This window comes from Mustela nivalis (assembly GCF_964662115.1).
Source record: "Mustela nivalis genome assembly, chromosome: 6".
Classification (NCBI taxonomy): Eukaryota; Metazoa; Chordata; class Mammalia; order Carnivora; family Mustelidae; genus Mustela; species Mustela nivalis.
In genome coordinates this window covers 43,850,261-43,864,426 of record NC_139025.1, presented here as the reverse complement: position 1 = coordinate 43,864,426, position 14,166 = coordinate 43,850,261, and positions in this window count along the sequence as shown.

The window sequence follows — 14,166 nt, the reverse complement described above, 5'->3', positions numbered from 1 at the left end:
ATGGCTAGGAATGCAGGATCAGGTTGATGGAGTCACACCAGAGAGCTCTGTCAGATTCCAGATCCGTGTTTGGAGGAGATCTGTGCGGACACATACTGAGTGGGCAAGAAATAATCTGTTCAGCCACCGGGGCTTACTTGTTGTCACAGCATGTTCTAGCTGTGTAGCATTGTCCCACATACAGCACAGCCAATTACCCCCGGTTGTGGGGGAAGTGAGATGCGATATGGCAGACGTATGACTTTTATTCATTCAAGTTTTTAAGTCTTTAGGAGATCTGGGTCTGGAACACAGCAGAGTCTCCACAGAGCTCAAGGGGCCGCATGGGGTTACAAATCATGGAAAGTCGTGTGGGAGGTCCACTGAGCCAAGTCAGGGATGGCTCAGGAGAACACAACATCTAAACTAAGGCCTGAAGTGGGAGATACAGGCAAAGAAGGGAATGTAGTAGGGTGGGGAGTGGCAGAGATACAGGAAATGGTGATGGATAATGTTAGGTGTGTTTCCATCTTCATCTAAATCTGTCCTGTTGTTGAGCGGGTACATGATAATGATGACAAGACAGTTCTGTCCCTAAAGTTTCACTCTTAAAGCATTTCTGAATGAGAATCAGCATATCCATCATGGCACTCATTTATGGAATGTGTGAATTAGGAATCAAGACTCGGTTTAGATATATCTTTGTCCTTTCAGGCTTCTATAACAAAATGCCTTGCACTGGGTAGCTTGAAAACAGAACTTTATTTCTTCCAGTTCTAGAGGTTGGAAGTTTGAGATCAGGGTGCCAGCATGGTGGAGTAAGGGCTGGCTTCCAGGTCACAGATTTCTCATTGTGCCTTCACGTGGTACAATTCAGGAGCAAGGGAACTCTCTTGGGCCTCTTTCACAAGAGCACCAATCCCATTCATGATGGCTCCTTCCTTATGACCTAGTTCCTCCCTACAGGTCCCACCACCTAATCCCATCATCTGGGGGTAAGATTTCAACATACAAATTTTGGGAGGTCACATTCAGACCATAGCAAGCATAGTCTTTGCCCTGAAACTTTTCTGATCATATGTGGCTTGTCCACTTAAACAGCCACACCCAACATCCTTCTCCTTTGCCGCCCCCCATTAGAGGCTGAAAAGCCAAATACTCACTTTTCCAGCTTCCCTTGCAGCAAAGGGTGGTGATATAGCTCAGATCTGGGCTGTGAACCCTAAGTTGAAGACTACAGAACGGACTTCTTAGAAAGCAAAATCTCACTTGATTCAAAAGGAAAAAAGAAAAGGAATACATGAGCTCATCTAGCCCTTTTGCCTTTTCTCTTTACCTGCCTTGAACACAGGCACAATGGTTGGAGATATAGCAGTCATCTTGTGGCATATAGGACAAACCAAAGAAATACCAGAAAAGAAACCCCCAAATCTTTGAAACTCTGACCTATCCCTGTAACTTCTCACCTCCAGACTCCTGAGTACATTTTTTGAAACAACAACAAAGCACCAACTCTGTTTAAACCACTATAGTGATTTACAGCAGAAATCAGTCTTAATTGTTACACAATGCTGGGCAGAACCTAGTAGTCCTCTGAGCTTCTGCACTACTTGTCATACAGTCTTTCTTTCCGTTATCCCCGAGTCTGACTTCTCCAATACCAAGAGCTCCTTGGGATCAGGGACTATCTTACCATTTGGATGAACCCAAAGCTATTACAGTGCTGGCCTGTGATAGCTGCTTTGTACTATTTTGTTAAATGACTGAAGAACCGAATGAATGATGCGGCCACGTGGAGAATGATGTGGGGAAGGAGACACACTAGTGGCAGTGAGGCCAGTGGAGAGGTGGCAGCAGTAAGAATCCAGGCAAGAGGCAGTGAGACCCTGAGCTAAAACAGGAAAATGCAGATGAGAGAGACTAAAGTCAGGGCTAACCGGGGAGGCAGACAGGACAGGCCCTGGTCAGGGGTTGGGGAAGACATGGGCATAGGAAGGCCTTGAAGATGGCTGAGAGCTCTTCAGTGCCTGGTGGGTTTGGGTGTCCACTGGTTCTGTGGTCCTGGGTTCCTCAGACATGTGGGTGCTTTAGTCATCTCGTGTGAAAAATGCACACATGGGTTTGTTGTAGAAGGCAAAGACATAGCACGTGTAAACTGCTTTTAACAATGCCTGGCACATTGTAAGTGTGCCATACATGTTATCAGATGTCACCGTCATCATCTGTGGATACTGGGGGCGCAGAGCAAGAAAGCGGGAAGGGTGTTGAAGGAGAGGAGGCTGAGGGTGAGCAGAAAGGGGGCGTTCAGGAGGAACGAGGAGGAGGACCTAAGTAACGAGCAGTGACTTTAAGATGTTCAGCAGCTTCTCAGGCTCAGCCGCTGGAGTGAAAGGCTTTATTTAAAGTGGGACTGTAAGTCACTTAATGAGCTCAAGAGGAATGGGATTAGGTGCAGCCTGCTTTTATTCAAGACTTGTGTCAACTGGTTATGCTGCTTTGATTATTGTTTTAAACATGTCCCAGAGGGCTTGGGGTAAGAAATGAAGAGTGCAGGATGCTCATTTTTAATGTGAAGAATTGTAAGCTATTCTGGGGCACAGTAGGAATCTCGGGAGGGTTGTGCCTAACGGATCTCTGAAACAATTAATGACGCCTAAGCACAAGAATAACACAAGAGGCACCGTGTAAGGGCCATTAGCCTCGAGGCACTGGAGGACCCTGTGTGATCACGTAGGGCAAAATGGCAGGGCTGTGATCACACTCTCGCTGATGGGACCAGGGGCCTTTGACTAGGTTACAAGGGAACAATGACAAAAGTTCCACTTACTGCCTGCCTAAGAGGATCCAGGATTTTACACGTTCCTCTACTCCTCTTGATTTCCTTGCAAGAAGGAGTTATTATTATGCCCATTTTAAGAATGAGAAAACTGAGGACCGGAGAGATTGAAGAACTTTCTCAGGATACACTAACCAGGGAGGGGTAGAACCAGGATTCAAAACAGGTCTGGCCAAGACTGACTGTTTCCTTTTCACTGTGGAGGAAGGCAGCATCGGGATAAAACCATTTCTGTAGTCCCTGCTTTCCCTTTTTCTTTCTCCCCAACTTGTCATCTCCTGAGACTGAAAAGAGACCTGGCAAGTCTTGACCTTGTCAGGGAGTGGAGACAGAAGTTAACCCTTGTTAACCTTATGCCTGGGTGACTCCTAGGGTGTCAAAAGTGCTCGGAAACAAACTGCTCTGCATCCTGACATCTGCTCATTCCAGGTGCTGGACCTATTTTTGGTAGCCAACTATAGGAGTTAATCCTCACCATCCCCAAATAGATCTCATGAGCCTATAACTGCTCTGAACCTCTGTGGGCTTCTATGTGTGCACATGTACTTCATGAGCTTGACCAAAGAACAAGTCTGATGTATGTTTGTTTGTTTGTTTGTTTGTTTGAATGAGAGAGAGCAGGGGAAGAGGGACAAGCATACTCCATGGTGAGCATGGAGCCCAACCTAGGGCTTGATCTTACAATCCTGAGATCAGGACCTGAGCCAAAAGCAAGAGTCAGTTGCTTAACTGACTGCTCCACACAGGCGCCCCTGATTTAGTCTTAAAGAGCTTCCTGTGTATTTTTCTCCCTTTCCTCATGATCACTGACTTCTCTTTATCCACCATGGTAGAAAGCCTTTGAGTAAGAGCATCTTTGCTGAACAAAGTCTGGTCTGAACACACTCTTCTGGTTGTGCTCAGGAACCTGGGTGCCTAGGGCATGGACAGAGAAATTCGCAGAAGCTGAGGGAGCAGCGGGAAAGAGTGTCCTGTGGGTTTGCGTGTCGCTCTAGGCTCGTGACCGAAGGTGAGGGACGGCAGAAGGGGACTCTTGTGAAATGCCAGCATTCTTCTTTAAAAGTAAAGTGTGTAACAGGTCATCAGCCAGGTCCCAAAGGGAGAAGTAACTGGAAGATGAGGATACTTAAACAAAAGAAAGTATATTTTAGTACTTTCTAGCTGCATGTTTTTCAGTTTCAAGGAAGAAATGCCTCTGAGGAGGTCCAGAAACCATGAATGGATTTCTAAGGAAGTAGAAACCCCTCCCCCAAGATGCCATTACCAATAGCGGCAGCAGCGACAACCATAAATTTTGCACGGGCCTTCGCTCACCTCAGGCACAACGCACAGGCCAGTACAGATCGGACTCACTGAGCCCTTCCCGCAGCTCTCCGACACCTGCCGTCTCGGCCCCATTCCGTGCATCCAGCAATGCAGGCACAGCACAGAAGGCACCGGCTGGAAATCACAAAGGGATGCGTGGCAGCACCAGGCTTCACAGGAGGGTGTGACTCTAAACTCTTAGTATGTTCTCCTTTCCCAGTTTTGGGGAACAGGCTCTGAAGCAATGTCAGCATGAGGCCATTTGGTGCCTATTTCACAGGACTGTGGTCAGGATATGGAGACTACATGTATGAGAGCATTTGGAGGACCGTGCAATGCCAGCCAAGTAGAAAGCACGATTATTGTGATCATTGGTCACTTAATTTTCCAACTCTGTCAATGGATTCTTAGTGCACATCACATACGCAATCACTAGGGGGAGGCAACAGACAATGCATATAAGCTGTATGTAGTCTTGGAAGGAAAGTGTATTTTTCCTGTAAATGATGCTCAGGGGTTTAAAATAGAAAAGCAAAGGTTTGTATTAGGGACTGGCAGGCATTCTCATAAAGGTTTGATGTTGTGTTTTTGTTGAGGTGTCTCCACAAAGGCATCCTAGACTCTGAATGCTTTTGAATAGTGGGCGTTGCCCCCCAAAATGAATGGATGATATTAAAGGGAGAGGAACTGACTTTTTCTTTGTTCTCTGACTTCTTACCTTCTGTCTCCTTTGTGATCTTTTTTGTTTTTGTTGAGGTTCAACTTCTCCTTTCTCTCCACTTCATTTCACCATAGTAAGGTACATTCTTGATCCTTCCCATCCCAATAATAGTGTTCTCCTGAGCTGGCCTCTTTGACTATTGTATGTAGATCATTTGATGGCTCCGTCTATGTCATTGTCATCTGCATTTTTCTCTTAGATATGTTCCCTTTCCCTTCTTCTAGAATTCTTCAACACCCCCTCTGCTAGGTGGAAAAAAGTATTGGGCTAAGAGTTCAAGCCCGGTGAATACCCCTCACTCGCTGGTTGACCTTGAGACATAGTGGAATCCCACTGAGCCTTTGATTCAGGGATAGTTATCATTTCTGTTTGCCATCCAGGTAAAGCACTATTTATTGTGTAACCCATATTAATCTGGCTCTTGTCTCTGCACAATTATCCAAACAGTCCCCTTTCTCTCCTACTCTGAAGTGTTTCTGGGGGTCGATCCTTGGTACTCCTGAAGAAGCCCCCCTGTGGTGTCAATTCTGTTTGACCGGATGATCCCTCAGCCACCGTCGATTTTTCCTCGGCTTCCCTGGAACCACAGCTGCATGGGGCTCTGCTGCTCAGGGAAGAGTGGCTCTCTTAGAAGGGGCCCAAAGCAGGATTGTTAAATCTCTCATGGAGAGTTGCCTCTCTCTCACATTCAGGGCTGGCTGGAGGTGGGTTTATCTAATAGTTCCCACACTTTATCTTGCGAACTTCGATGTCCTTTAACAACCAAGGACCAATCAGTTGTGCTGAACTTCCCGTGCCCTTAGGATGATTCCTACCTTTCTCCACCCCTCTGAAAACAGGTTATTTGCCGGCCATAACAGAATTTTGGAACCTATTGGAGGACAAATCTTGAGTTCTTCCCACAAGACTATGACCCAAGCACATAGACTATTGTTAGACCTGTTCCTATGGCCACAGAGCATGTCTGGACCCCTGTAGTGGACGGTGGGGAGCTCTAGTTGAAGATAAGATCTCTGTTTTAGTTGAAACCATAAGTCTCCTCTTGTCTAGTCCTTCATGGTTCTTTTTCCTCTTTCCACATTTCCCTTAATCTTTTTCTTTCATTTTATTTTTTAAAATTATTTTTATTATTTTTTCAAGATTTTATTTATTTATTCGACAGAGAGCATAAGCAGGGAGAGTGGCAGGCAGAGGCAGAGGGAGACAGAGAAACAGGATCCCGGGCTGAGCAGGGAACCTGATGTGGGACTCGATCCCAGGATCCTGGGATCATGACCTGAGCCGAAGGCAGACGCTTAACCCACTGAGCCACCCAGCACCCCATTTTTCTTTCATTTTAAATACTAATTCTTAAGGGTTCAAAGAAATACTGAAGGGGAAATGTCAAAAGGACACATAATTTATTTAAAGGGGTTCCCCTAACCAAATTTGGGATAACTTGAGTATAAAAATTAATAATGGCAGTAGTAGATAGTAATATATTACATTAACAAAAGACTCTACCAGTCTTTATTTGTACTAAATAAAAGAGAGAGGGGTGAAAGAAAAGCCTTTCTTTGTAGAAGAATGCCAGTTAGTAAATACAGAGGAATGGCAGAGTTACAAAGCCATCATTTTTCAACCACCATCATAATAATTAACTTAGGTAAGAGTTACTAATGGATGCCAAAGCCACTGGGTAAAGGAAATTCTCACAGTCTCAAAGGATCATCCCTATGTCACTTACTAATTACATAAGGAAAAAGGTACTTTTATGATGGAGATATCTGGCAGACACCACCTAACCAAAGTAATCGAACAACATCACCAATAGTGGACAAATCAACCTCCTGGCCTCTGGTGTGACACATGAAGATACAGTATCATCCCCATGGGATTCTTGCCAAAAATGTTGAGCTTGAATCCGCTCAAGAAAAAAGAGTCAAATAACCAAATGAGGGAACTACCCTAGAGTAAAGGAAATTAACAAGACATTTTAACCAAATGCAATGTATGGAGGCGTCTGTGTAGTGCAGACATTTAAGCACCTGACTCCTGCTTTTCGGCTCTGGTCATGATCTCAGGGTCTTGAGATGGAGCCCCATGTCAGACTCCACATTTAGCCTGGGGTCTGCCTGAGACTCTTTCTCTTTCTCCCTCTGTTCCTTACCTCACACGTGGATGCTCTTTCCCTTTCTCTAAAAGTAAATAAATCTTTAAAAAAAAAATGCAGGGGACACCTAGATGGCTCAGTTAAGTGTCTGCCTTCAACTTAGGTCGTCATGATCCCAGAGTCCTGGAATGGAGTCCCCTGTTGGGTTCCTTACACAGATGGGAGTCTGCTTCTCCCTCTGCCTGTCACTCCCTTGCTTGTGCTCTCTCTCTTTAACAAACAAATAAAATCTTAAAAAATAAAAATAAAACGCAATATGTGACCCTTGATTAGATCTTGAATACTAGAGAAAAATCAGACTTTAAAGGACAGCATTAGGATAATTGAGGAAATTTGAATATGGCTTGTAATGATATATCAATATTAGAAATTGTATAATAGTAGGAAAGTTAAAATTAAATCAGAAATAAAGTGAAATAAAATAACCTTCATCATGGGGGCATTTGGGTGGCTTAGTTGGTTGGGCATCCAACTCTTGGATTCAGTGCAAGTCATGATCTCAGGGTTGTGAGAGAGCCAGCCCTACCCATGTCAGGCTCCATGTTTAGCCCAGAGTCTGCTTGAGATTTTCTCTCCCTCCCTCTATTCCTCTCCCCACTTGTGCTCTCTCTCCCTCTCTCAAATAAATAAATAAACCTTTTAAAAAAATCATTATTTATGCATTTGTGTCTCAGAAAGATAACACCTATTTTTTTTTTAAGATTTTTATTTATTTATTTGACAGAGAGAGATTACAAGTAGGCAGAGAGAGAGAGGAGGAAGCAGGCTCCCTGCTGAGCAGAGAGCCCGATGCAGGACTCGATCCCAGGACCCTGAGATCATGACCCGAGCCGAAGGCAGCGGCTTAACCCACTGAGCCACCCAGGCGCCCCACCTATTTTTTTTTTAAAGTCTCCAAATTTTATAGGCTGGTAAATATTCCTGTGATCTTTACTTGCTCCTTTTCCTATCTTCTGTCTCAATTTTCAATTTGCTTTATTTTTTGGTGACAAGGAATCTCACAAAGAAGAGGGAAAATCATCAAGTAATGGCAGCTTGAAGGGCAACTTGTGTTATTAGCTTGTGTTTCCCTTCAAGACAATTGCAGGAGAGCCACAGCTTTTGACGGCAGAGGCTATTCCTGTTTCTGTTGAACAAGTGCTTCTACAGCACTGATTTGGGGTAAGACATTTTTACCTCCTTTGGGTTCCAAAAAAACTGCTTATTTTAAAAAACCAGCATTTCCTTTCTTTGTTCTTTCAGGCTCAATACCCAAGGCAGACACCTGGAACAAGGGAGGCTCTAAAAATGGGTCCTAGGGATCACAAGTTCCTTGGGCTCTACCGTGCTCAGTGAAACCTGTAGTTCCTTGCCTAGAGGATAAATACTGTTGCTATTTAAAAATTACCATTATTATTGTTATTATTACCGTTATTATTATTTGAGTTCCAAAAGTCAAAAAAACTTGTTGGAGGATAAGGTTGACTGCATAAACAATAGGATTGGGAAAAAATGAGGTCAGTCTTTCTTGACAACTGCAAACTTTTTATTGGCTTTGGAGAAATGTCCTTGGTTTTGTTTTTTGAGTTAGTAGATAAATTGAATTTGATATTAGGAGTATTTCAGGGGAAGGATCAAACCATTAGAGCCCAGCAGCAGAAGAGAGATGTTGATAGAAATCCCAGATAAGTCTAGGTGGCACCAGAGCATGACCTGTGTTCCCCGTCCTTCAAGACCAAAGGTGGAGAAGTCACAGGTGATGGGGGAATTGGCAGGGGGCCCTGAGGCAGCCTGGCGGGGTCCTGGCATCCCTCTTAGTTCAGTGTGAATATCCAAAGGTCCTATGCCCCTCAATGGGCAAGAAGGGGCTGAAAGAGGTCCGGACTGATGAAGACAGGGTAGGCACTGACATTGATTTAACTTTGACAAGATGAAGTTTTCTGCCTTCAGCAAAATGGGGGCTCAGATACAGAAAACGTTTTCTATAAAATTAATGTTATACTCTGACAGTCTTAGTCAAGGCCATGAAAATTGAATGACTACATTTATTTTGTTGGGTTTGGCTGGGGCCTGAACAAATAAGCAGGCATTGTTCTGGTGTTACCAAGAGGGGACTGCATCTGGATTTTCTTTGCCTGTTTTGTTCTGGATTAAAAGGTTTCCCAGGACTGTGAGGCTGGACCCTTTATTTTAGCCCAGTTCTCCTGGTCCATCTGGGATTCCTGACACAGAAGGGCTCTGAGTGGTTTGCAGTGGACTTTTTCCACATTTCCAGAGCTCCCTCCTTATTCTCAGTCTGTGTCCCGTGGCCTGAGATGATGGATAGGACTGTAAAGATCCTGGGGGCACAGGGACCCAAGGGTGCTCACAGCTGAAGACCATCTGCAGTCCTGAAGAAGCACAGCAGGAGCATTTGCTGCAGTCTTTCTTTCAGCAGTGCAAATAACTTCCCTGGCTGCTGGGCGGGGTCGGATGTGAGCATTGGGCAGAGGAGTTGAAGGGAGCATGGAGCACTCTGGGACAGAGGGGAAGCTTGCAGCACCTGGGGGTGGGGGGAAGGGGCAGCATGGAGTATGGGGGGAGGGGGGCGGGGGTCCGGCTGCTGGCTCCCAGCCTCCTCTCCCCCGCACCTTGTGTCGGCTCTCTCAGAAGCACGAATGGCGGTGTTGGGAGGCTGCGGCTCAGAAAAGCCACTAGCTCTGAGCTGTTGGGCCTTTTGGTAGTTGCAAAGGAATCACAAAGGTGAGTGAGACTTTTGGGGTCCCAGGGAAGTTATGTGGAAATCTGCAGCTTTAGTAACCTAGTGGAAACTGCAATTCTGTTCTGAAGTCTGGGGTTTTACATCTGGAGGAATGAACTATCCTGTCCATTACCCAAGAGACTCACTGTTGTAGGCAACAGAATGCACTGTTTGGGCAGGAGAAAATAGGGTGCCTCCTACCTCCTCACAAGAGTGTTGGCCAGCACTAAATGGCTCAAGGATGGTCACGGGGTGGGGAGCTGGCTTGTGACGGTTGCAGCTGTCTGAGGGAGGGTCTGTCTGTTTTTAAGGACTTACTCCAGCTCCACTTCCTCCGCACTCTGCTACCCACCAACACTCTGCTGCTGACAGCTGGACCCTACCTCCCTGCCCTCACCTTTTAATGAGGGAGCGACCATTTTGCTGTCAGCCACCGACCCCTGAAAGGGCACTGGCTGCAGGACACAGACCGGCTGCCGGTTTCTTTACCTGGAGCAGCGGAGATGGGATGAAGCAGGGTAAAGAGAACAGCACATGGGAAAGGAGGTAAAAGATGCAGCTTAGGGACGCCTGGGTGGCTCAGTTGGTTTAGCAGCTGCCTTCGGCTCAGGTCATGATCCCAGCGTCCTGGAATCGAGTCCCACATCGGGCTCCTTGCTCGGCAGGGAGTCTGCTTCTCCCTCTGCGTCTGCCTGTGTTCACTCTCTCTCCCTCTCTCTCTCTGACAAATAAATAAAAATCTAATAAAAAAAAAAAAGATGCAGCTTATTATAAAGGACAGTCACACGTCAATGCAAATACAATAAAGCTGGAAGTCAGGAGGAATAAAGAAGTGTGTAAATGAGGAGGTCAAACGCAGTCACATTGACTTCCCAATTTTTTGGCAGCTAGGACCAAAACCATGAAGTATAATAACACACAAGAGATTTTTATTTATGAATAGTATTTCTTGACTTTCAGGTGTTCTTTCTTTCCTTCCTTCCTTCCTTCCTTCTTTCTTTCTTTCTTTTTATTTTTACAGAGAGAGAGAGAGAGAGAGAGGGATCACAAGTAGGCAGAGAGGCAGGCAGAGAGAGTGGGGGAAGCAGGCTTCCCGCTGAGCAGAGAGCCCAATGTGGGGCTTGATCCCAGGACCCTGAGATCATGACCTGAGCCGAAGGCAGAGGCTTTAGCCCATTGACCCACCCAGCTGCCCCTTAGGTGCTGTTTAGACACTCGCCAGAGAATGTCTCATTTCATCCTTACTCAGGTCTATGAAGAGGTTCTAATTTTTTTTTAAAGATGTTACTGGGGTGCCTGAGTGGCTCTATTGCTATGCTGCCTGCCTCACTATAGGGAAGAGGGCACGCATACTTCTTTCTGACTTCTTGATACGCATCATCAGACCAAGAACTAGAGAGGAGTCCCACAATAGCCCAATGGGCCCAAACGGATTTAATTTGGCCAACGTTATGTTTGCGGCTGGAAAGTGGAAAGCCTGTCTGAGAGAGCAGGTGCAAAAAAGCTTTGGACGTCTTCCATTCCTGAAGGTCACTTAGACAGGCAGAAGGGTAGGAGCTCCTTGCCTTACTTTAGGCTGCTGAAGAGTCTCACTGTGAGAAACCTTGTGGTCACCAGAGGCACTCAGATTCCTTTCTGTAGGCTCTCCCACAACCTCCAGATTTTGCCAGTTGCCAAGATGGGTTCAGAATCAACGACAGCTATGTTGAAAATCAGGAGCAAAGAGTGATTTCCTTTAACTACATTATCAGGTCATTTTGTCTGATGCATCTCAGGGCCCCCTTTTTCTCTTAGTCTCTCCTGCCTCGTCAACACAGCTGCTTCCTCTGTCTCAGCTGTGACGGTGGGGATGGACTCCGGCAAGGATCTGGTACGGTTCTGATGCCCAGAGTCTGTCTCCTTCCAGTACTTCTGGATGTAAATAAGCACCATGCCATGGGGGTGGGGGGGGTGGGGGGGAGGTCCTAGCTTTCTCAGGAGTAAGGGCCATTCAGTGCAACTCAGAAAGGCAGGGAAATTAAATAGGCTACATTTTAGCCAGTGAGACGAGATGGGTAAATTCCCTCTCCATTCCTCCCTTTGATGGACAGCCCCATGGTACAGTTTTTTCCTTTTATTCTCTTTACAGCCTGAATGGAGACAGCATGTGTGGCCAAGTAGGTATACCCACTGGTATCTCTCTTTAAGACTTGTCAGGAAGCAGCGGACAGCACAGTAAGACATGAGCTTGCGTTGACTTCCCATCCTTCCCTAACTCACCTTCCTTTCCCTTCACTTTATTGCCCTGGCATTGAACTTCCCAACTAAAGTATTAGTCTTTAATCCTTGCCTAAAGAATCTAGGCTAAGAGTAGTCAAACATAGGCTTTGGAGGTCAAATTGAAGTACCCTCTAAATTTATCATCTACGCCACTGTCCTATGCCATTCATTCTAAGAGACTCTGTCCATGGACCAGAAGCAGAACCCGGCAGCTATGTGGGAGATGTAGGCTCTGATCAGGGAGACTAGTCTCCAGTGTCTCTATGGCAAGTTTGGGATGGGGTATACAGAATCAGAGGACTAAGACCTCTCCCACCATCTTTCGTTTCCTTGCTGTTTGCCTGGACCTGCCTTGATAAGGCTGCATCTTCTCTCTTTTGTCTATGCACTGGTAGGTATGCGTACAGCCTTTAAATCTCTTGTACTTAAATGATCTAAATTCCTCTGATGGAGCTTGATATCATTCCTTCCTAATAAACAAAATGATGGCTCAGCCCGCAAAGACTGCAAATCTCTGCTGTGAATAAATGATATTAGCAAGTTACTATTATAACTTTCCATTCTAATCACTTGGAATGAATTCCTTTGAATTCTCTTCACAGATGAATTCTAGACAACTGAGCATCTTGTTGGCAAACAAAGAAATAAGAACTGGAACTTTTTCCCCTACAGGGACAAAGAAAATGCTGACAGAAGTCCTGGTGTCTTCTGACAATGCCACCTCCTTTAGCTAGTCGCTGGGTTGTCTGATGGCCCTGGCTGTAGAGGAATCTCACTGTGAGAAACCATGTGGTCACTAGAGACACATAGTTCAGATCCCTTTTTATTGGCTGTCACACAACATTGACATAACCTAAGATTTCATGAGCTGATGAATCTCTAAAAATCCAATTTAGGTCTTTAGGGCTTATAAAATGTCCCCAAATTCTTCTGTAGATATCCTAATGAAAATACCAGATCAAAGCCACCACAGAGCAAAGCTGCTAAGCCTCCAAGCCAAGCTAATGATGAGGGGTCACCTTAGTAATGTTAGTATGAAAGAAGCTGCCTTATTGGAGAAGAGAAAGAATTAGTTCATGACTTCAGAGTTCCTTAGGCTGGGTCAGATTGCAGATAAGATGGAGGAAGGTCTTTGAGGGGCTGGGAAAGCCACCCAGCAGTGCATAATGCAGAGCTTTGTCTTTTTCCACCTCAAAATCCTCGGCCCAGATGCACAGAGGTACACTGAGGTCTGTGCCCCTCACAATGAGACTGGAGTTTCTCCTAGACTCGGTGCTTAGAGGAGAAGTCATTTAAAGTGATCCTCTCTGAGCTTTTAAAGAAGTTCCATTTGGGTGTCTTGGGGCTCTGGCCTCAGAAGCAGGAGTTATCTTGGCCTGATCTGAAAGGAGCTTGCCAGTGGGTGTGTCTGATGCGGGGACAACCAGGATGAAAGCGGTCTGATGCGTGTGGAGTCAAAGACTTTTTGCCATAGGCTGTTTTGGGATCATAGACCTGTACCCAGATCATTTCCCTGCATTTTCTTGGGTCATATCTTTGGTGCCAGAGTGTCTGATTGCTGTTTTGTCTGGAGATGCATCCAGAATTGACTAGGGATGATTCAGCCTGGGGTCTAGTTTCCCTTGCTCTGTAGACTCAGCAGGACTGTCAGCTGATAGGCCATCACAGACACAGCCTCTTGAACACAGACACAGCCTCTGCTCAAGTTCTTTGGTCTCTCAGCTTCCTTCCGTATGTACGAAGATTTTGTTTTTGTTTTTGTTTTTCATTTATTTGACAGACAGAGATCACAAGTAGGCAGAGAGGCAGGCAGAGAGAGAAGAGGAAGCAGGCTCCCCGCTGAGCAGAGAGCCCCATGCGGGGCTCCATCCCAAGACCCTGGGATCATGACCGGAGCCAAAAGCAGAGGCTTTGACCCACTGAGCCACCCAGGTGCCCCTGTGCGAAGATTTAATAGCTTGGTTGAAGCATTTCTATAAAGATGGGTAAATTTCTGTGAAACTAGGTGACAAGATAGCATGTCCATGGTGGCATCATTCTATTTTACTACTTGTTTTGTTCATATCTCCTATTCTTCCTCCTCATGTCTTTTCTTTCCTTCTTTACTTCCTTCCTCCCTTCCTTCTTTTCTTTTTTTGTTAATCAAATAGGGGCCCCATTAGGCTGTTGAGGCACTCAGGGTTGCTGGTTCCTTC